The sequence below is a fragment of the Oryctolagus cuniculus genome, chromosome 3, assembly GCF_051225735.1.
Source record: "Oryctolagus cuniculus isolate XC-2025 breed Fujian yellow rabbit chromosome 3, ASM5122573v1, whole genome shotgun sequence".
In the NCBI taxonomy this organism is placed as follows: domain Eukaryota; kingdom Metazoa; phylum Chordata; class Mammalia; order Lagomorpha; family Leporidae; genus Oryctolagus; species Oryctolagus cuniculus.
In genome coordinates this window covers 165034349-165049905 of record NC_142869.1, presented here as the reverse complement: position 1 = coordinate 165049905, position 15557 = coordinate 165034349, and the positions used below count along the sequence as shown (strand labels likewise).

Genomic DNA, 15557 nt, shown 5'->3' with positions numbered 1-15557 from the left:
TGGAGACTCGAACTGGGTCCATATGGGGTGCCGGCATCGCAGGCGGCAGCTTGATCTGCTGTGCCACAGTGCTGGCCTCTAAAAAGGCTTTTTAATACACATATAAAAATTGTACATATTTATGGGGTACTTTTTGACATTTTACTACATGTATACATTGCATAATGTCTAGAGTAGATATATTTATCTCAAAACATTTAGCATTTCTTTATGGTGAAAACATCCGAAAGTCCTGTCTTCTAGTGTGCAGTACATTTTCCATAGTCACCTTACTGTGCAATGGAACTTCAGAACATAAATCTGCTTTTTTGCATCTAGAAAAGTTATTTGTGTATACAAGGCCTGGGAGGTAGGAGTTGTTTCCACATCACTGCTGTGGTGAAGATATTAGCTAAGTCTCCTTTCATCATGGCTTCTGTATTTCAGGCCATCTTACAAAACAAGTTACACTGAAAAATATTTTTAGGTAGTGATGGTTGTCTTACTTGCTCTTCAGCTTATTTTTTTTCTTTTTATTTCCTTTCTAATTTTTAGCAAAGTTGATTTTCTATGATATGATTAATTCTCATTTTTTCCCCCCAAAGATTTACTTATCTGAAAGACAGAGTTATGGAAAGGGAGAGACACAGAGAGAGAAATCTTCACTCCCCGAATGGCTCTAATGACAGGGGCTGAAGCCAGGAGCCTGGAACTCCATCCACGTCTCCCACAGGGGTGCAGGGGCCCAAGGACCTGGGCCATCTTCTGCTGCTTTCCCAGGTGCATTAGCAGGGAACTGGATTAGACATAGAACAGCAGGGATTCAAACCAGTGTTCATATGGGATGCCGGTCACACAGGTGGTTGTTTAACCCACTGTGCCACAACACTAGCTCCTACTATATATCTTTGAAAGTCTTCATTTAATCAGTGTATCATTCACTGATTAAAATGCTTAGAAAATGTAGCAATGCAACACTTCTGTATTACTTTTCAAGTCTCATTTAATTATCTTCATTTCCAGAACCTCAGTTTTTATTTGCAAGAGCCCTTAAGTCCTCCCGGAATTATTTTAAGTAATTCTTCTTAACTTGAAGCGTTTTCTTGAAAAATTTTTTAAAGATTTATTTATTTATTTGAGAGGCAGATTACAGGAACAAGGAGAGACAGAGAGAGAGGGGTCTTCATCCTCTGGTTCACTCCCCAAATGGCTGCAACGGCCAGAGCTGGGCAGATCTGAAGCCAGGAACCAGGAGCTTCTTCTGGGTGCAGGGGTCCAAGGACTTGGACCATCTTCTACTGCTTTCCCAGGCCAAAGCAGAGAGCTGGATTAGAAGAGGAGCAGCCATGACTCAAACTGGCGCCCATATGGGATGCCAGCCTTAGGGGCAGAAGCTTAACCTACTATACCACAGCACCAGCTCCCTTAAATTTTTAAAAAATTTATTTATTTATTTGAAAAAGTTACAGAGAAAGAGAGAGGGAGAGACAGAGTCACACACACACACACACGCACACACGGATCTTCTATCTGCTGGTTCGTCTCCTTAGAGGGCCAGGGGTAAGCCAGGCCATAGCCAGGAGCTTTATCTGGGTCTCCCACTTGAGTAGCAGGGGCCCCAAAGGTTTGCCAGTGTCACAGGCGAAAGCTTTACCTGCTATGCCACGACGCTGGCCCCAATTTGAAACGGTTTTGTGTAGGATTAACTAGCAGTCTCAATTTGCTTCTAATTCTTGGCAGCAAAAAAGTCCTTTGACTCCAGTCTGGGTGAGTGCTTGCATTGTTGAGGGGGCCTACCAAGTGGTTTTGGTTGATTTGGCAGTTTTAGAAATGTTGGTGTAGAAGTTAGTCTTGGAACAACAATGCACCATTAAAGGAAAAAACGAGAAAGGCAGATACTTTTGGGATCTGCTGTGAAGGGTAATGAAGGCCTTGGAGTGCTTGTGAAAGGATTGCTAGGCCTCACAGTCATCACAGAGGTGTAGAAATGCTGTTTGAAAAGACTGATGTAAAGGGCCTGTTCTGCTAATGCTTTGTGCAATGGGAGATTGGAATTAGATGCTTATATGGAAAATGTTCTCTTGTTGCAGCCTCTTTGAAAAGTGCTGCTAGTGGGAGCTGCAGCTTCCTCCTGCTGACTCTGAGCCCAGGCTTCGGTTGAGATGGCCCTTTCAGAAATGTGGAGCTTAGTCCAAGCCTGGATTTCAGTGGGTAGCACCTGGCATCTGTGGCTAGAAAGTCCTATGAAGTGTAAGTGCTTTATTCTCTCTTCGTAAAGAATCCTTTTCCTTCCTTATTCTCTTCCTTCTCGCTTCTTTCTGCAGCTTATCAGAGATGAAGAATGGTGAGCAATGTAATACAGTATTCAGGGTGTCAGGATTTGCTTGCCTTTTTTTTTTTTTTTTTTTTTTTTTTTTTTGTTATTTGAAAGAGAGAGAGGGAGATAGGCTGAGAGGCAGATGGATAAAATCTTCCATCTGCTGGTTCACTCCCCAGATGCCTGTAATAGTCAAGGCTGGGCCAGGCTGAAGCCAGAAGCCAGGACAACTCCAACCAGGTTGTCCACGTGGGTGACAGAAACATAAGTACTTGAGCCATCATCTGCCTCCCACGACATGCATTAGTAGGAAGCTGGATTGAAAGCTGGGACTTGAATCAGGAGCTCTGATACAGGCTACGGTTATCCCAAGTAGCATTTCAACGTCTGTCTCAAACCCCACCTATGTTGCATTTTCTTTGTGACTCAGGGACTTGTTATTTTTGGATGTCAATAATTGTTAAACCCTCCTGGAATTTAAAATACAATGGTAAATTATGACTTCTGAACATTCATTAGTGGCAGTACCATCAAATTTTTTATTGGTAATTTTCTTAGTAGCTTGCGATACTCAGGTTTGCCAAATTTCTTTAGAAGTTATTTTATATTAAGTATTTTTTTCAAAAGACAAATATTTGTAGAGTGAGGCCCATTTGACCAGAGTGAGGCAGCATCAATATAAAGGTTCTTGAAATTAGAAGAAAGCTTTTTTTTTCCTTTTGGTTCCACTTGTTACATTTGTATAAGGGAATTTTTCTTTCTTTTTTAAAGTTTATTTATTTACTTGGAAGGCAGCAGGACAGAGAGAGGGAGGGAGAGACTGAGAGGTAGCTTTCATCTGGTAGTTTATATATATTTATATCTATATATATATTTATATATATATTGACAGGCAGAGTTAGACAGTGAGAGAGAGAAACAGAGAGAAGGGTCTTCCTTCCATTGGTTCACCCCTCAAATGGCTGCTACGGCCGGCACGCTGCGCTGATCTGAAGCCAGGAGCCAGGTGCTTCCTCCTGGTCTCCCATTCGGGTGCAGGGCCCAAGTACTTGGGCTATCCTCCACTGCCCTCCTGGGCCACAGCAGAGGGTGGACCAGAAGAGGAGCAACCAGGACAGAATCTAACACCCCAACCGGGACTAGAACCTGGGGTGCCAGTGCCGCAGGCGGAGGATTAGACAAGTGAGCTGTGGCGCCGGCCCCCAGGAATTTTTTCTAAAACTTATTTACCATAGAATTGTCCTATGAAGTACATATAACTACCATTTATACTTTACTTTTGTTAAAAACACACACATACACACACACACACACACAAAACTCAAGGGGCTAACATTTGGCCTAGTTTTTAAGATGTCTACATTTCACATTGGACAGGGATCAAGTTTTGGCTCCACTTCTGATTCCATTTTCCAGATAGTATGTGTGCACTCCGAAAGGCAGCAGGTGATGGCTCAAGTGGTTACATCCTTGCCACCCATGTGGGAGAACTAGATTGAGTTCCTGGCTCTTGGCTTTGGCCTGGCCCAACTTAGCTTTTGTAAGCATTTGTGGAGTTGAACCATCAGATGGGACTCAAACCTGCATCAGTATGGGATACCAGAACTGCAGGCAGAGGCTTAACCTTCTGTGTCACAGCACCAGCCCCTATTTATTTATTTGTTTGAAAACCAGTGTGACAGAGGTCTTCCATCTGCTGATTCACTCCCCAAATGGCCACAACTGATGGGTTGGGCCTGGACCTGGACCTGGGCCAAGCTGAAGCCAGGAGCCAGAAACTCCATCTAGATCTTTTTTTTTTTTTTTTTTTTTTTTTTTTTTTTGACAGGCAGAGTGGACAGTGAGAGAGAGAGACAGAGAGAGAAAGGTCTTCCTTTGCCGCTGGTTCACCCTCCAATGGCCGCCGCTGCAGCCGGCGCACCGCGCTGATCCTGGCAGGAGCCAGGAGCCAGGTGCTTTTCCTGGTCTCCCATGGGGTGCAGGGCCCAAGCACCTGGGCCATCCTCCACTGCACTCCCTGGCCATAGCAGAGAGCTGGCCTGGAAGAGGGGCAACCGGGACAGAATCCGGCGCCCCAACCGGGACTAGAACCCGGTGTGCCGGCGCCGCAAGGTGGAGGATTAGCCTATTGAGCCACGGCGCCGGCTTTTTTTTTAAGATTTATTTATTTTTTACTTGAGAGTCAGAGTTACACAGAGAGAGGAGAGAGAGAGAAAGAGAGAGGTCTAACATCCGATGGTTTACTCCCCAGTTGGCCACAACAGCTGGAGCTGCGCCAATCCCAAGCCAAGAGCCAGAAGCTTCTACCAAGTCTCCCATGCAGGTGCAGGGGCCCAAGGACTTGGGCCATTTTCTACTGCTTTCTCAGGCCATAACAGAGAGCTGGATGGGAAGAGGAGCAGCCGGACTAGAACCAGCGCCCATATGGGATGCCGGTACTTCAGGCCAGGGCGTTAACCCGCTGTGCCACGGTGCCAGCTCCTCCATCTAGGTCTTCCACATGGGTGGCAGGCACCCAAGTACTTGGGCCATCCTTCGCTGCCTTCCCAGGCACCAAGCAGCTGGGGAGTCAAATTGGCACTCTGATATGGGATGCTGGAGTCACAAGGGGTCACTTAACCTGCTGTGCCACAATGCTGTCTTTTCCCCCCTCACCCATTTTTGTCATTTTTGATTCCCAATGCTGAAATTTTTCTGAAACTTTAAAACCTGCAGATATTGGAAAAATATTGATCATTGTTTTGTCACTAAAACAAAAGAAACATATTTAAAACAAAACAAAATCAAGGCTGCATCCTGGGAAGGCCAGTGAAGATCTGCAAATAAGCACTCTGAAAAATGTTTCTTCTTCTTGGAACCTTGGTGTTATTTGTACAGAACTGATTTGCTTGCTCTCTGTTGCCCTTTCTCTCTCTAACCATTTTGAATTCTATTCTGATAGGTTTGTCCAATCCAGTAGGTATCTTGGCTACCTAGTAAAAGGAAGGGCTAAGTGTTTAGGAGAACAAAGAGGAGTTAAGCACTTAGGAGATTCTCATGTCTTACCATTTTGCTTCATAAATGTCTACTTTATTCAAGTGTGTGTGTGTGTGTGTGTGTGTGTATACACATACATACTATAATAGCCAAAGGATTTATTTATGCGTTTTAGGAGATGTAAATATAAGTAAGGTTTTTTTTTTTTAACCTTTTTTTAAAAAATTCAACTTATTTATTTGAGAGGCTGAGAAAAAGTTCCCATCCGCTGTTTCATTCTCCAAATGCCTGTAGCGGCTGGGATTATAGTCAGGAATGCAATCCAGGTCTTCCATGTGAGTAACAAGAATCCAATTACTTGAGCCATCACTGCTGCCTCTCAGGGTCTGCAATTTCAGGAAGCTGAAGTCAGAAGTCAGAGCTCAGTAGTATTTTACTTATGTGGACATTTAAGTAATCGCTAATAATATTAGGCATGGGACATCTATTACTTGTTTCCAAATGTCTTCCCAGTAAATTGTTTCTCTCTCCCCAAAAAGCACTATTCTGACTTCCATCAACATAGATTACTTTTGCCTATTTAAAAAAATAAAAAAAAGAGGTGGGATATAATGCACACCCAGTTCATCCATTGAAAGTATACAGTCCGGGGCTGGCACTGTGGCGCAGCGGGTTAGAGCCCTGGCTTTAACCATATGGGTGCCAGTTCAAGATCCGGCTGCTTCTCTTCTGATCCAGCTCTCTACTATGGCCTGGGAAAGCAGTGGAAGATGGCCCAAGTTCTTGGGTCCCTGTACCCACATGGGAGACTTGGAAGAAGCTCCTGGCTCCTGGCTTGGAATTGGTGCAGCTCTGGCTGTTGCAGCCATCTGATGAGTGAACCAGTGGATGGAAGACCTCTCTCTCTGTCTCTACTTCTTTCTGTAACTCTGTCTTTCAAATAACTAAAATAAATCTTTAAAAAAAAAAAAAGGCTGGCACCACAGCTCACTAGGCTAATCCTCTGCTTGCAGCGCTGGCACCCTGGGTTCTAGTCCCGGTCGGGGCGCCAGATTCTGTCCCGGTTGCCCCTCTTCCAGGCCAGCTCTCTGCTGTGGCCCAGGAGTGCAGTGGAGGATGGCCCAAGTGCTTGGACCCTGCACCCGCATGGGAGACCAGGAAAAGCACCTGGTTCCTGGCTTCGGATCAGCGTGGTGCGCCGGCCGCAGCGCACCAGCCATTGGAGGGTGAACCAACGGCCAAGGAAGACATTTCTCTCTGTCTCTCTCTCTCTCACTGTCCACTCTGCCTGTCCAAAAAAAAAAAAAAAAAGATTTATTTATTTATTTGAAAATCAGAGTTACAGAGAGAGAGAGAGAGAGATCTTCCATCTGCTGGTTCATTCCCCAATTGGCCACAACAGCCGGAGCTGCGCCGATCCGAAACCAGGAGACGGGAGCTTTTTCCAGGTCTCCCATGTGGGTGCAGAGGCCCCAAGGACTTGGGCCATCTTTTGCTTTCCCAGGCCATGGCAGAGGGCTGGATTGGAAGTGGAGCAGCCGGGACGCAAACTGGTGTCCATATGGGTTCCTGGCATTGCAGTCAGTGTCTTTATCTGCTATACCACAGCGCTGGCCCCTAGTACGTTTTAGATTTATCCATGTTGTATCACGTATGATTACTTCATCCCTTTTTATGATTGAATAACATTTCACTCTGTGTATGAAAATATCTCACATTTTATCCATTCATTGGTGAATGGACATTTGGATGGACTGTTCCTACTTTTTGGCTATTACGAATATGCTGCAGTGAACATTCATGTATCTGGAATTTCTGAGTCATGTGGTGACTCTTGTTTTTAACTTTTCAAGGAACTTCCGTCATCTTGTTTTCCAGACACAGGAAATGTAAATGGCTGCACCATTTTACTGCACCGCAGTATGTGAAGGTTCCTGTTCTTTCACATCCTTGCCAATACTTGTCATTACCTGTCTTTTTTATTATAGCCATCCTGGTGGGTATGAAGTTATATCTCATTGTGTTTTTAATTTACATTTCCTCATGGCTTATTACGTTGAGCATCTTTTCATATGCTATTGGCCATTCATATACATTCTTTGGTAAAATGTCTATTCAAGTCCTTTGTCCCATTTTTAAATTGGGTTATCTGTCATATTGAGTGCCTTCATTTTATAGAATGTATGTAATTATATGTAATTTTATTGATTATAGAATTCTCATTTGACTTGTTTAAGATTTTTTATTTATTTATTATTTATTATTATATATTATATATTACATTATTATATATTTATATAATAATATATTATATATTATATATTATATATAATAATATTATTTATTTATTTCATTTATTTATTTTATTTATTTTTTATTTATTTATTTTATTTATTTGAAAGATAGAGTTACAGAGAGAGGGACAGAGAGAGTCTTCCATCCACTGGTTCACTCCCCAGATGGCCGCAACGGCCGGAGCTGTGCCAATCCGAAGCCAGGAGCCAGGAGCTTCTTCCAGGTCTCCCACATGAGTGCAGGGGCCCAAGCACTTGTGCCACCTTCTACTGCTTTCCCAGGCCATAGCAGAGAGCTGGATCGGAAGAGGGGCAGCCAGGACTAGAACCAGCGCCCATATGGGATGCCGACGCTTCAGGCCAGGGCGTTAACCCTCTGTGCAGGTCCTTGTTTTTGCATTTTAATATGTGTTTTGGCATGCTGGTTTGTGACAAGAAGTCTGCTGTAACATATTTGTTCCTCTGTGTTTAATGTGTCCTTTTGCTTGCCTCCAGAATTTTCTTCTTATTTCTGGCTTTCAGGAGGTTTAATTTAGAATTTGTGTTGCTTTGTCGGGGAGGGGTTGGTGGGAGCAGATCGCCCTCTGTTGGCCTGCTGGAACTGCTGGTCTTCAGCTGTGTGATAGGCAGAGCTTTCTCAGTGGTCTGGATTTCCTGTGCCATTTTTGCTGTGCCTTGAATCTGGCAGGCCTTATTATGCAAAATAGGCTTTTTTGGGCCCTTCCCTTAGTGATAGACCTCTGGTGGTTTTGGTAGTAGCACAGACTCAAGACTGTTTTCTGCCTATCCCCCTCAGAGTATTTTTTTCTTTTACCCTTACTGCAATAGCAGTGGGTCTTAACCTGTGCCTTGAGGGGGTGACATAGTTTACTATCCCTGCCCCACAGTTTAACGCTTTTTGTTCAGTAGGAGGGAAGGGCCCAGCAGAGGGTTTCTGTCTTTTTCTGCTGTTATGGTTGCTTCTCTTCCCTAGGACTATACCACCAAAGGCAGTTTCCAGTTGTCTCCTGCCCTCCCCTACCCTTACCCACCACAACCCCTCCCTCCACATCCTTTGGTCTAGTGGAGATCTGTAGAGAGGATCCTGCAGGTGGTCCTGAGCTTCCCTTGTGTCTGAATCCCAGGGATTCCGCATATTCATGCTAGCGCACGCTAAGCCTTTACCAATTTGCTGAATATTTTACTACCTGGTTACCTGGTGCCCTGCATGTCTTCTGCAGGAGGTGGGCTCCTGCTTGCCTCCTGTCTGCATGAGAGCTCTGTCCTTAGCTTTCAGTCTACTCAGATGCCTGAGGACCTCAGCTTTCTGAGGTGTTTAAGAAAAGTTATTTTGTAGTTTATTTGTAGTGTGTTTTGTAGTATATTTTTAGAAAATGGTGTTCTGTCCATCTTTGTACATCTTAGGTGAATATAAAATTCGATTATTTTTATTCTTCATATATCTTAAAAATCACACAAGATGTTTTTTGCTGTATATAATCAGCATTCATTTACCCAGATATCTAGCTTTTCCTTTGCTCTTTATTTGCTCCTGATTTCCCTGCTTCCATCCACGATTGTTTATCTTCTCATCGAAGAGCACCATTTATAGGATTTTCTCCTTTGTGCATCTATTGCAGATTGACCCTTTTTGGGAGAATAGCAATGGTGGTATGTCTTGAAAAGTCTATTTTGTGGCCGGCGCCGCGGCTCACTAGGCTAATCCTCCGCCTTGTGGCGCCAGCACACCAGGTTCTAGTCCCGGTCGGGGCTCCGGATTCTGTCCCGGTTGCCCCTCTTCCAGGCCAGCTCTCTGCTGTGGCCAGGGAGTGCAGTGGAGGATGGCCCAAGTGCTTGGGCCCTGCACCCCATGGGAGACCAGGAGAAGCACCTGGCTCCTGGCTTCAGATCAGCGTGGTGTGTCGGCCGCAATGCGCCAGCCGCAGCGGCCATTGGAGGGTGAACCAACGGAAAAAAGAAGACCTTTCTCTCTGTTTCTCTCTCTCTCATTGTCCACTCTGCCTGTCAAAAAAAAAAAAAAAAAAAAAAGTCTATTTTCTTGCATTTTAGCAAGATATTTTCTCTGCATGCAAAGTAACCACTGGCAATTATTTTCTTTCCGTTCTTTGAAGGTAAAATTTTTAGTTCCCATTGTTTCTAATGAGAAGGCAGCTATCAGTCTAATTGTTGTTCCTTTAAAGGTAATTACTATTAGGACTTGCTAGGCTGTTGGGGCACAAATAGTTAATTCCAAAACCATGGTAAAATGGTGCACAAATAGTTAATCTCAAACCTGACAATTGTTCAAAGCTTCAGCTGTTTCAAGTGCCTCTCCTGGGACATACCAAACTGACAAGATCATACATTGTAAATTAGGGGCTTTCTGCACTTTCAGACCCACCTATTGCAGTTGGACGTGAGTCTCTGCACGTCTGCATGGAGCCCTCCCGTAAAGCAGCATATATAGGCTGCTGCCCATTGCCCGGTCTGGCCCACTAAAGTCTCACCTTCGGATATCCTGCCTGCTGTCCAGGTGGGCTTTAACCTTCCTTTCCCCCACCGTGCTGTACTTTCTACAGTAAAAGTCTTTTCTGCCTTAACTGGCTGCCTCATCATGTTATTGTGACATGTAAAATTCTAAAAACCTAACAGTTGACATCTTTTTTTCTCTCTAGGTCTGGTTGTCTGGCCTTAGGGTTTGTACAGCAAATGTGACTTAAAAATAGTTTTATCTCATAACTTTGTAGTCAGGGTTTAACCAGGGTTTTGTGGATGATCAGGCATCCATTTGATGGAGGTAATTGATTTTCCTCAGAGGACTGTTCAGGATACCAAAGCAGGTGCTCCAAAGCTTCTTCTGACCTAAACTTAAAAGTCGTGGAATGTCATTTCTGCTATAGTATAGCAGTTAAGCAGGTTACTAAGGCCAAACCAGGTTCAGGGGGAAGAGAAATAGATTCTAGTCTCCAATGCAGGTGTGTAGGATTAGCATTGAATTTGTGGCAGTCTTTTATATACCCCTCCCTTTTTTTCTTTTTCTTTTTGGTGATGTATTCAGCTGTTGTTTCTTAGTGCTTACTTAGATCCATTAATTGTGGGTTGCAAAATGATGATACTGTAAATCTGTCATTTCTGTTTTACTAATCAGTATTTCTAGAAAGAAACTTTTCTCACCTACTGTTTGGTTACTTAGTGGTATGGTTTAGTTAGGAAAATCGGATAAAAGATTCTTCTCTTGTAAGATATTGAGTTTTTGTCTATCGTAATGGTTAATGTGTCTTGTGGCCAGCTTTTCTTACCTTTATGCATTCGCATGGATTTTAGTGTATGTGATACTTTAATCCTTTGCTGAATCCTAAATTGTCCTGACTTTGGCCAGTGAGAGCCTCTTTCAGCTGACGACAGAGTAATTTTGCAATAACTGTTCTAGAAAGCTGCCATGCTGTCTAGGACGACAGGGTGTGTCACAGGCTTGCCTTGTGTGTTTACTGTTCAGACCTTACATCAGCTGTTTATTCAAGGAGCACTGATTTCACTCAGTTCAAAATTGATTTTAAAGAACATAGTGTGGACATGAAGCCTACAAAGTGTTGCTGGGCTGGGTATTGTATTGATATTTCTAATTGATATTCAGCACTACAAGACTTTTTCCTTGGGGCTGGTACTGTGGCACAGCGGGTTAATGCCCTGGCCTGAAGCGCGGGCATCCCATATGGGCACCGGTTTGGGACCTGGCTGCTCTACTTCCCATCCAGCTCTCTGCTGTGGCCTGGGAAAGCAGTGGAAGATGGCCCAAGTCCTTGGGCCCCTGCACCCGCGTGGGAGACCCAGAGGAAGCTCTTGGCTCCTGGCTACGGATCAGCGCAGCTCCAGCCACTGCAGCCAATTGGGGAGTGAACCAGCGGATGGAAGACCTCTCTCTCTCTCTCTCTCTCTCTCTCTCTCTCTCTCTGCCTCTCCTCTCTCTGTGTAACTTTGACTTTCAAATAAAAATTAAAATAAAAAAAGAATTTTTCATCAAGCCCCTCTGTATTAGTCTCTGTTTCCTTTCTTCCATGCTGAGCGTCCAGGTTGTCAAGGACAAAGAGGGTGACAGCAGTAGAATCTCCCTTAATCACTTTGTTGCTCTTCTCACATTAACATGCAATAATAGCCTCAGACCTGCAGAGCATATGAGCATTGCATACTATTTTAATCCTAATGCTATTTTAATCCTCAATTGCTCTTTGTTATATTTGTATTTCTATAATACATATTTGTTGTATTTGTTTATGAAATAGTTTACAACTATTTATAAACTACATGTTTAATATTTACCACCAGTTCTTATGTTGATGCCTCAGTTTCTCTAGTCAGCTTTGTGAAACTGTCTCTTTCTCGTTTTTAGCAGGTTGTTTAGGAAGGACTACTGGGAATTATAATCTCTAAATTTTTGCATGTAAGAGTTTGTGGCCTTAATAATTGAACATTAGTTTGTATATAAAATCTTTGTCAACTTTTTTAGCATATTTTCAGCATATTCTTTTTCTTCTGCCATGAAGTATTCAAGTCAAAGTATATGATAAGCAAATATCTTTTCTTGTAAGTTACTTAATTTTATCTAGATGCCAGCCTGGCTAAGTTGTGGCTATTGCAGTAGGTTGTTTGGAGAGATGGAGGATATGGTTCTGTCTCTCTGACTTTCAAATGAGATGAAAATAAGAATTTTACAGTTAAAATAGTTTTAATTGACACATAGTAATCGTACATATTCATGGTTGAATTGTAGTTCTTGATAATTGTTCTTTTTCTATGTTTTCTTATTTTCTTTACAGACTCCTATTATCTATATCCTCTCTACTTATCTTCAAGATTTGTCACTTTATCTTGAATGTTTGTTTTTCTTCATTTCTTCTTCTTCTTTTTTTTTTTTTTTTTTTTTACAGGCAGAGTGGACAGTGAGAGAGAGAGAGACAGAGAGAAAGGTCTTCCTTTTTGCCGTTGGTTCACCCTCCAATGGCCGCCGCGGCCGGCGCACCGCGCTGATCCGATGGCAGGAGCCAGGTGCTTCTCCTGGTCTCCCATGGGGTGCAGGGCCCAAGGACTTGGGCCATCCTCCACTGCACTCCCGGGCCATAGCAGAGAGCTGGCCTGGAAGAGGGGCAACCGGGACAGAATCCGGAGCCCCAACCGGGACTAGAACCTGGTGTGCCGGCGCCGCAAGGTGGAGGATTAGCCTAGTGAGCCGTGTCGCCGGCCTGTTTTTCTTCATTTCTTTTATGATTAAAAAAAACTTTCCTGGGGCCGGCGCTGAGGCTCAATTGCTTAATCCTCCGCCTGCGGCGCGGGCATCCCATATGGGCGCCGGATTCTAGTCCCAGTTGCCCCTCTTCCAGTCCAGCTCTCTGCTGTGGCCCCGGAGGGCAGTGGAGGATGGCCCAAGTGATTGGGCCCCTGCACCCTCATGGGAGACCAGGAGGAGACCTGGCTCCTGGCTTCGGATCAGTGTAGCGCTGGCCGTAGCGGCCATTTGGGGAGTGAACCAACAGAAGGAAGACCTTTCTCTCTTTCTCTCTCACTAACTGTATCTGTCAAATATTAAAAACAAACATAGATTATATATTTTATGTTTAGTCATACTTGTGAAATTCTTCCTAGTTTAATCTCTGCTGTGATTTTTTTCTTGATTTCTTTTACCTAAGTTGTAAACTTTTCTTTTCCAATTCTATCATATCTCTCGTGTCATTTTCATAGTATCTTTAAGCTTGCTTTCAAATATTAAGTTTTCAGACCTACTTTGCTTATAGGATGTTATTTTATTTATTATCCCTCCTCCCCAGCTATATATGACATTTGGCCTCAATCATTTTTGTGTGTGTGTGTGTGAAATTATTTTTTCCGAACATTTAGAAGGCTTTGGTTAATGATATTTCTAACTTTGTAGAGTTTCTTTTTCTCTTTGCAGATAGTGTTCATACATTTAGCGGTTTGATTTCTGAGCTTTCCTAGCTTTGCTTCCCTCTTCTTTTCTTCCTCCATCTCCATTATGCTTCTTCTATCCTCTTCTGTGTTTATAGCAGTTTCTCCTCAGTTTGGGGCCTTTCCTGACTTTATCAGTTTGAAGGTTTTATAGAGGCTAAATTGTTCCATTTCCAGTTCTCATGTAGGTTTCTTTTATTCATTTGTTTTTTGATTGGGGAAAAGCACTTGCAGCGGCCAGCGTTTGTGGCGCACTGAGTTACGCTGTCACTTGCAATACTGGCATCATATATGACCACCGATTTGAGATCCTGCTGTTCCATTTCCAATCCAGCTCCCTGCTAATGTGCCTGGGAAAACAGTGGATGATGGCCTGCGTACTTGGGCCCCTGCTACCCATGTGGGAGACCTCAGTGTAGTTCAGGTTCCTGGCCCAGCCCTGGCTGTTGCAGCCATTTGGGAGAGTGAACCAGTAGATAGAAGATTTGTCTCTCTTGTCTCTCATTCTCTCTCTCTAACTGCCTTTCAAATATATATATGTATGTATTTTTTTTTTAAGAAGAAACTCTATTTCAACTGCAGTTCTCACGTTGCCCCCCTCTACTTTACATTGTTTACCTAATGGCTCTTTCGGTGTTCCACTGCTTTTAAATCCGTTAGATACCCAGAGGCCTCTGCTTTTACTGATGAAACCACAGCAAGTCCTTCAGATACCATTGTTTTGTTCTCATTCACTTATGTTTTGGGGTTCTTAGAGATACCCTTGGAGATGACTGGATAATGCAGTTTTATTGTGAATGTTCATTATCTTTAGTTTTGCTAATTGTTCTGTCAGAGCTTTTATAGAATCATTTTATTATTTAAAAATAATTTGAGCAAAAAAACCATTGTGTGACAGCATATTGAACTATAGATATGCTTCGGTTACTGGTTAGATAATGAGTGGTTAAAAACTGGCTGGAAAATTTTTTACTTGAGGGAGGAAAGTTGGTATTTTAATGATTCAGTAAACATTTGTTGAGTGTTTTTGAGGCAATATGCTAGGGACAAAAAGTACAAAAATTAGCAAAATACACCATATCTAGAAGGAAGTTAATGTTTACAGTCTACTAATTTAATATTTGATTAAAAATGAAATTTGTGTTAGTAAAATTTAAGCTGTTTTCAGATTACTTTAGGAACTCATATAGGCCATTTATTCTACCTGCTTTTTATATCTTGACTTGCTATTTGGAAAGATCTTGAATAATTACGTGCTTGTGAAGTATGCTTTATCTTCATAAAAAACCTAGAAAAATCTGTGTGATCTGTCTTCACAATTGACTAATCCTAAATTGAGAATGACTTTTTGTTGTTGTTGCTAGTCCATTTTAACCTTCTCCCATGAAGAGGCAGTTTGGTGTAGAATTGATTTGAATTAATCAACCATTAGTTTGTTGCTTATTGTGTACTGTGTGATTTTGACCCCAAGATTACTTTTAAAATAGGACTCCCTTTTGTAATAGCTTTCAGTGACCAAATCCTATGTTTTTGCTCTTACCATTTCTATTGATAAGTTTAGCTTATACTATGAAAATTATTTTAGTAGCGTGTTTGGTACTTGGTTAAAATAGATACATCATAAAGTAATTGAAATATGTGAAATATTCATTGAATCAAGAGAGTTTTCTATTATTTTATCAGGAGCTAAAGATTGAAAAGTTAGGCCTACTAAGACCAATAAGAAATACACTTCCTATTTGTTGTATATATTAAAACCAGCTTCCAGATTCAAGTCTCAGAATGAGCAAAGCTTGTTTATTATTAATAAATAATAGAAGAAACATCCAACCTATAGATTAGGGTTAGTTAGACTTTTATATAGTGACATTTAGGTTTATTAGAAACTTGTGGAATATTTTTTTAAATACTTTCCTTTTATATAGTTAATGATTCTAATCAGCATGATTATATCTGTTGCTTCAAGTGATAGCCCTCATACCATCTTAAAATGATTCAGAGAGACTTTAGGGACTATTTTTGTTGAACAGGGCCTACAGCAGTGCAGTTTGAGG

At 42.4% G+C, this 15557-nt stretch overlaps 1 protein-coding gene across 3 annotated transcripts in view; it reads left to right on the top strand.

Moving 5' to 3' along the window:
• The window catches only part of TNPO3 (transportin 3), a 109841-nt gene that overhangs the window by 15533 nt on the left and 78751 nt on the right, over nucleotides 1-15557 (top strand). Inside the window, exons 2-3 of one of the 3 annotated variants that reach the window (XM_089328566.1) lie at nucleotides 585-759; nucleotides 2070-2229. The exons of 1 other annotated variant lie outside the window; for it this stretch is intronic. The gene's annotated coding sequence lies outside the window, so the exon portion shown is untranslated. The remainder of the gene's footprint in view (nucleotides 1-584; nucleotides 760-2069; nucleotides 2230-15557) is intronic. One more of the 3 variants, XM_051848948.3, reaches the window with a different exon arrangement.